Source organism: Microtus ochrogaster, linkage group LG9, assembly GCF_000317375.1.
Source record: "Microtus ochrogaster isolate Prairie Vole_2 linkage group LG9, MicOch1.0, whole genome shotgun sequence".
Lineage (NCBI taxonomy): Eukaryota > Metazoa > Chordata > Mammalia > Rodentia > Cricetidae > Microtus > Microtus ochrogaster.
The window spans coordinates 21,799,422-21,808,164 of record NC_022034.1 but is presented as its reverse complement, the minus strand read 5'-3'; positions in this window follow the sequence as shown (position 1 = coordinate 21,808,164).

The window sequence follows — 8,743 nt, the reverse complement described above, 5'->3', positions numbered from 1 at the left end:
ATGGACACAGGAGAACCAGAGACCACCTTTATTTCTGGACCACATCCGATCTCATAAACTCAGTGAGATACTTCAAGACTAACTATCACCTCTTCAAAATTGTAATGAAACTATGAGGTGAAATTATGTAAAATAAGGGCCATTGCTAGTAGAGACCTGCTACTTTTTCATGCATCCATGAGACTTATTATATAACAATTATTCCTTCTTCTGTTGTCCTTGTCAGGCTTTGGTGTTATGATAATGCTGGCTTCTTGGGAGGACTTAGGAAAAGGCTACTTACCTATTTCCTATTTCCCAAGGAGTTTTCCTTAGAGTTATTATGATTTCCCCTGTGGATAAGCAATAGAGCACAGTAGTTCAGACATAATTGCACAAGTGATTTCTTTTTGAAAATGATGGGTTGACAACACTAGTAGGTGTAGGTTGATTCAGCTCATTAGCTTTTCCATTGAGATTGGATACATGTATTTTTCAAGAAATTATTCTATTTTATTTATTATTTTGATTGCACAAACATAAGTCTGTTTGATTGCACATATATATGTATAATTTGAAGAGTTTCGAAGAATTTTATACTGTTTAATAATATACTTGAATACAATTATGTATTTTATTTACTACTACTCAGGTTAGCCTAATAGAGTAAATTTTGTGTGCCCTGTTTCTAAGTTCTACATTTTTATTGTATATCAGGGGAAAATGTCTTTCTGGTCACTAATATGTCCCTGAAATGTAAGTCTAGCTAATCTTCTATCAACATTGAGTCCATGGTGAGTTTCTCATAAAGCTTAAAGATTTCCATTTTCAAAATCCAACTGTTTTTATTTAATCATGCAAAAATCATATTTCAATTTTTAACACATGGAGTTTGCAATGATACTTAGCATGTGTCAATTTGTTGCTGATGTATAATCAGGAGGAAAGTGGAGATTTCTTTGGAGCACTGTGTTCATAATTTCAGTTAGGAAAACTCATTTGATCAAAACAATGTTTCTTGACTTACAGGTCAATATAAATTCCATTTATGAATATTTCATCTAACAATATAAAGAGTGTTTCCTAGTGAAATCATTCAAATGGGTAGCAGGTATCAGAAAAGTTTTTCAACAACAAGAAAAGGAAATCAGAAGCACAGTAGGACATAGCCTGACAACTGTTAGCATATCTATTATCAAAAGGACAACTGATAAGAAATGCTGGCAAGATTATAAAGAAAAGAGAACCCTAGCACACTGTTGGTGGGAAAGCAAATTAATAAAGTCATTATAGGAAACAGTGTGCCACCTCTTCCAAAAATTAAAATACAATTGTCTTCAGATGCCATGGTTTCACTTGGGGCACACATGTGAAGGACACAAAATCAGTATGCAAGACAAGAACCTGAAGCTGCATATCCACGGATGCATCATTCATGGCAGCTTAACTGAGAAAGAATTACATGTATATTGATGAATGGATAGATGACCAACACATGGTATTTATATACATTGGGATACCATTAACCTTAAGAAAGAAGATGTTGTTCTTTATTTAAAGAATGCAAACCTAAAGGACATTGTTTTAAGTTAAATAAAACATGCATGACAAGATAATGGAGAACTTTCCAGATGCTCTTCAAAAATATCCAAGGCTAGGTCTATGACAAGTTCCACGTGATTTACATATGTCTGAGATTTTTATTATTCCAGAAGTTGGCAGAATGATGGTGGTTTCCAGAAGCTTAGTATATCTCTCAAGAAGGAAAAAGTGGCTTAATAACCCAAGCTCCAGGTAGATTCTAGCAAGAAGTTTGTGTGTACTATTAACACTCTGCTGACCATTCAGATAACAAAAATATACTAAACATTGTTTCAGCAAGATAAAAAAAATGATTGTGAAAAGTTTTATGTAAATATATTATAATAAAAATTTTACATTATAAATATATTTTAACTTGATTTAATCATTAATCAATATGTTTGCATCAAGTATTACATCCCAATAATAGTATATCATTTGTGCTTTAATCTAGAGTTTAAATATTAATATAATGAATAAACAGCAGAAAACATGTCTAACAAATACATGAAATAATAGGTAATAGGGCTATCAGGGAAATATAAACCAAAAATCCATAGAGATGTTACACCTGTTTAGAATATATATATATAATGTTCTGTATATATACATATAATATATATATATATATATATATATATATATAATGTTATGTATATATACATATAATATATATATATAATGTTGGCAAGGTTGTTGAGATAAATGCACACACTGTTCAAGTGAAGGAATCATTAATACAGCAACAATGAATAATGGAGAACTTTCCAGATGCTCTTCAAAAATATCCAAGGCTAGGTCTATGACATGATCCATCTGTAATGCTTTTGTGTGTGAGTCCAAAGTGGGTGTCTGACATATCAAGGAGACCACTGACATTCTCTGTGCTTTACAGAACCAGTTACAATAATAAAGACACAGAACCACCCATGGTGTCTGTGTTCGTGGGGGTCTTCCAGAATGGAACTGCTAGCAAGAACATATGTTAAAAAAAAGATTTATCCAATTGACTCTCAGGTATGGTTGCAGTAGTTTAAAAATGGCTATTTCACAAGGACCTGGGAACCAAATAATTGCTCACAGGGTTGGTGCTTTGGCCTTCCCAATCTGGTGCCAAGATCATGGAAGATTCTTGGAAATTGCTCGTCTTCAGTCCACATTGGAAAATGAAAGAACCTGTCTCAATTTCACTGAAAGAAACCATGTGGGCAACATGTGTATCAATAGATGTCCTAGAATTCTCCAGGGACAGTGAAGGCCAAGCAACAATGCAACATGCTCTTCATCCATGTTCTTTTTGCTGGGCCACTATGATAAGTTTCCATCCACATTTAGAGTAGATTTTCCATTACCACTCAAGCCAATAACCAACAGGGGTCTTCACAAGTCAACCTGACCTAGATATACATTCTAGAGTATCCTATCAGGTAATTTGAGGTTGTATCAGGATGACATTTAAAACTAACGAGTGCAGCATCCATTGATCAGTAAGCAAATAAAGTAAATATAACCATACATCATATGATAGAAAATTGTTTAGCCACAAGGAAAGATGAATCCTATTTTCTGATAGCAAGTCAATGGAACTGGAGGATCTTGTTTTAATGAAATAATGCAGACACAGAGAGGGAGGTACCACACACTCCCTCAAGTACATGGAAACAACAAAATGTTGACTGGAATGTGCAATAATGTTGCTAAAGTTTGGGAAGGACATGAATTGATGCATGGATAAAGGGGGCTGAAGTTGGTTATTGAGTTCTGTACTCGTGTTGTTAGCACACTAAACACTATATATATATATATATAGTGATGGATGGTTCAGTAGTTAGGAGATCCTATTGTATTTCAGAGGAATTGAATTCAGTCCCTAGCACATACATATGTTGGCTCCCTGATACCTGTAGCTCCATCTTCAGAAAATCCAGTACCCTCTTCTAGTCTCCACAATTACCTGCACACACATGCAAGCATGCACACGCATGTAAAAAATAAAATAAAGCTTAAAAATCAATAGTAAGTTGGGCGATGGTGGCGCACGCCTTTAATCCCAGCACTCGGGAGGCAGAGGCAGGCGGATCTCTGGGAGTTCGAGACCAGCCTGGTCTACAGAGCTAGTTCCAGGACAGGCTCCAAATCCACAAAGAAACCCTGTCTCGAAAAAAAAAAATCAATAGTAGGTGTAGCAATGCCACTCTTTGGAATATACCCAAGAGAGGCCCCATCATACAACAAAAGTATATGCTCAACTATGTTCATAGCAGCATTGTTCATAATAGCCAGAACCTGGAAACAACCTAGATGCCCTTCAATAGAAGAACGGATGAAGAAAGTATGGAATATATACATATTAGAGTACTACTCAGCAGCAAAAAAACAAGGACTTCTTGAAGTTTGCGTACAAATGGATGGAAATAGAAAACACTATCCTGAGTGAGGTAAGCCAGACCCAAAAAGAGGAACATGGAATGTACTCACTCATATTTGGTTTCTAGTCATAATTAAAGGACAGTGAGCTTATAATTCGCAATCCTAGAGAAGCTAAATAAGAAGGTGAATCCAAAGACAAACATATAGGCATCCCCCTGAATATTAACCTTCATCAGGCGATGAAAGGAGACAGAGACAGAGACCCAAATTGTAGCACCGGACAGAAATCTCAAGGTCCAAATCAGGAGCAGAAGGAGGGGGAGCACGAGCAAGGAACTCAGGACCGTGAGGGGTACACCCACACTCTGAGACAATGGGGATGTTCTTTCGGGAATTCACCAAGGCCAGATGGCCTGAGTCTGAAAAAGCATGGGATAAAACCGGACTTGCTGAACATAGCAGACAATGAGGACTACTGAGAACTCAAGAACAATGGCAATGGGTTTTTGATCCTACTGCACGTGCTGGCTTTGGGGGGGGCCTGGACAGTTTGGATGCTCAACTTACTAAACCTGGATGGAGATAGACGGTCCTTGGACTTCCCACAGGTCAGGGAACCCTGATGGCTCTTCAAGCTGATGAGGGAGAGGGACTTGATCGGGGGAGGGGGAGGGAAATGGGAGGCGGTGGCGGAGAGGAGGCAGAAATCCTCAATAAATAAATAAATTTAAAAAAAACCAAAAAAAAAAGAATACCTAAGTAATATTTTAATCCTAGGGCTGTGTCTTTTTAAAAGACTCACCCGAAGCCGGGCGGTGGTGGTGCACGCCTTTAATACTAGCACTCGGGAGGCAGAGGCAGGCGGATCTCTGGGAGTTCGAGGCCAGCCTGGTCTACAAGAACTAGTTCCGGGACAGGCACCAAAGCTACAGAGAAACCCTGTCTCGAAAAACAAACAAACAAACAAAAACAAACAAACAAAAAAACCAAGACTCACCGGAGCTCAGCACTTTTTCTAAGCTCCATAGTATATGGTCCATGTCTGTACCCCTGTTGCCGGGTTCATCTTGAGGACAGTTTCTGGTCAGCCAGCTCAACATCCTATTTGTTCCTGTGCTCCCTCTGCCTCTCCTGGTGGTTAGCTACAGGGTCACTGTTTACTCCACCTTGGGTGTGGTAATTGTACACCTTTCTGGGGGGGGGGGAATTCCATTGTGCAGCAGCAAGGTATATACGGTTTTTCCTAAGCTTAAAGAAACGGTGTTCGGCTGATCTCCTTTTGAATGAGCAAGGTCTCTTGTGTGTTCTTTCAATCTCCATGCCCTTGCCAGGCTCACAAACAATACAGTGGCATGCAAACTGTATCGAGAATAACGCAGGAATTACAAGATAGAACTAGAAGCACTTTCTCAGCAAGAATATTTTATGTATTTATACCAATCTTCCGGAAAGAAAGAAAGAAATCTGCCACATCACACTGTGCACCCTTCCTAACATAATCCAGGGACCCAAAACAACTTCAGAGGAAGGGTCTTTGTAAATAAGGATTGATTTCTCCTGTGACTGGTGTGGGAATTAACAACCATATTCCCTCTTTCCTCTTTCGAGTAAACAAAAGATTAGGACAGAGATGAGCAGCATTTTCCTTCTAAGTGATTTAGAGAACAAATCTTAATCCTTTTATTTCAATCAGCACAGGGCAGATATTTCTTCAGAAGATGTAGTATATCTTTATGTTTGTACCAAACTTTTATCAGTGGGGAAACGAGCAAGGGCTGTATATGACCAAAAGCTTAAACCACATAGAGAAAATGGGCTGTATTTGGGATGAGTCATCACAATGTTTGTTTTCATTTGCTCTTCCACCATAAATGATATACAAAACAATTGGTACGAAATTTCTCGGTGGAGGAAAACTGACAAGAGAATTTAGGAACAGTTCATTTTTTACTATAACGATTAAATTGTAAGTACATTTTCTTCACATCTTTATTTAAGGACTCTTGTCTGTGATACTCCTTAAATATGTTAGTTATATGGATCTCAAACATCATGAATTTACCTGTTGCTGCACAGACTCCAGATCTAAAACATCAAATTACAAATCATATCTGCTTGTTAGACTTCCAGAGACTTAAGCCATTTCCTCTCTGTCACTGAAGCCTGGCTTGTACTATTGACTTACTGAGCTCTGTATGATTGATAGCTGACATCGTATTTATTAAAGCATACTTGCTGTTTGTGTTAGGACTGCTTAAAATGGCAAGTCTAATGAGAGAAATTACAGGTGTGACTTTTAGTTTCAAGTTTCTTTTTCAAGGCTAAAGATTTATGTTAATCTTGATTATATACATGTGTTTGTCCGCCACAAGTATTCATGCCTGTGGAGGCCAGAAGTCAGTGTCAGAACCCCTCCCCACTCTTAGAGGCAGCTGAGAAGTGCAACAGATATACCTGGATGTAGGGAGCAGAGCCAGGGAAACAACAACCTGCCCCTGACATGACCCTTAACTCCTGAGACTTGGAAATCCCCACCACAGTGATTCAGCAGTAACACTTCAGGCCATGGACAAAATTTATTACTTTGGGCCTATTCACACTCTGCTTTTCCACTAACTCAAAGTGTGTGTTCCAAAAACACCCTCACCTTTGCTGCCTCTCGTTCTGTTCAGAGGCAGCCGTCATTCTCAATAAGTCTTTTGTGTGAGGGTTGTAGAATGATGTGAATTTGAGGTATTCCTTGGCTGTCTACTACCAATATGCTTTTGTACCAGAAACCCCTTATGCTGAGGTCCTCTGGGAGAGCTTTGTGCTCTGAACTGCTGAGTTCTAGTCTCAGTATGTGCTTTATATTTGTAGGCTGTTATCACCCCTCTCCTTCTCAAATTCATTCAAATTTTGACCAGAGTAAAAAGATCCAAATGATGATTAAATAGAAAGAGATTTTCCAGAAGTCTCCGGCCTTTGAAATATACTGTGTTGAAATACCTGACAAGTCAATGTGGAGTTGTTCAGGATAAGTAAGATAGAGCAGAGTTTAGATAAGAAAATGACATCCAAAGCTTTTCTGAGTTGACCCCTCTACCAGACACTGAACTCTTTAAAAAATTCATTTGAGAGAAAGATTGTGTAGTTTAGCTGATTCTCCTGACAGCATAATTTAATATTCCTGTAATTTCACACTTTTCTCTTTGGGACATTTCTGGACTCAAGCTGTATTGTTCTTCATTGTCTTACTCTATGAAGACTGCTTTCCTATAAAAGGTCCTTTATGTTCTCATATCTTGGTTTCTTTCTTTCTTTGTATTTTCCATAGTGAGTCATTTATTTAAACACATAGAAAATGCACCCTGGTACTAATATCTGCACCTGTTTTCCCTTATATTGTTCATTTAACCAAATCAACTCAGAGGAAACCATTACTAATCTTTTAATAATATGTAAAATAATACAACGCGTTTTAAAAGCTCTAATTATTTTTTCATGCTTCCTATCCCATCACTAACCAGAGACTATGGTATTTAAAGTAATTTGTTCTCTACTGGTGACATGCCATTACCCCAAGACAGAGTGTGACTGGAAATTCAAACAAACAAGCAACAACAACAACAAAAAAAACCCACAAACATGTACAAAGTATTTACCTTTTTCCTAGTGCTGATATTTGAACCCAGAGCAATTTCATTTGCGATTGTCTCCAATAGTTTGTAAAAGTTATGGTTGGAATCTCCCAAGGAATGGTGAAATGTCCACTTCAAATGGTCAAGTTCCTTAATTTCTCAGAGGCACAGCCGGAAGTGCAGCATGTTGCCTGCCTTGTTCACCACCCATTCCTATTAGGTTTCCCTTTACTGTTCTTCCCTGAATCAGCAGGCCATTTCCCTGAAGGATGAGAAGGCAGCTTGAGAGTCTGAGGGCAGTAAACATAACTTATCTCATAACATTCAAAGATCAAGTTCTAAGTTATTGTCAAATTCTTGAGCTAAAATTTTTAAAATGTAATGTATAGTCAGGTGGACATTCTGTTCTAAGGTACATCAAGAATAAGATTCATTTAAAACCTCAGAGTAAATTTGAAGCTATGTCAAATAATAGTGACATTAGATCAATTCTTCCTGCTGAATACTTCTAGCCATGAAAAGACTTTCTATTAGCACCAGTCAATGTACTGAAAAATTATATTGCAGTAAAGTATGTAAAAGTAATAACATTCTTAAAATGTATCTGTAATATTGGCCTGATACCACAGAACACTTACGAGTTTTATACAACATTAAAACAAAACTCCTTGCTTCTTTTTAAATTTTTACCATAGGAAAGTAAGCTGTTCTGTCTGATTCAGGAATTCACCACTCTCTGATCATCTGAAGTTGGTCTCCAGACATAATGAAATAAGAAAATCACTATAGAGCTCATGCTACCATATTGATCATATGCTTTGGGGGGTAACAGTCAAAGCTCTGAGGTAGATAATGTTGCTCACACTTCTCCCCATGACAACTAGGTAGGTCCAGTCCAGAATTTTCATCAGTAAAGAATGCTGACCTGGGAAGTATATGGAGGGGGACAAGAAACATTTAAAATATCAAGGGTCCACTTACCCTTTATTCTAGCAGTGGCTGAACTAATAAAAGTCAAGGGTTATTGAAAATATATCTTTCTATCCGTACTATTTTTCCGCAGCAGTTATCACCACTGGGCCTAAGGGCTTTGACAAAGGAGCTTTTTAACATGAAAGCTGCCAGAAGCAGGACCCACAGCAGACGAGATGGAGGCCCAAGTGGTGCATTGTAAAAATAAACTGGGAGGTCAT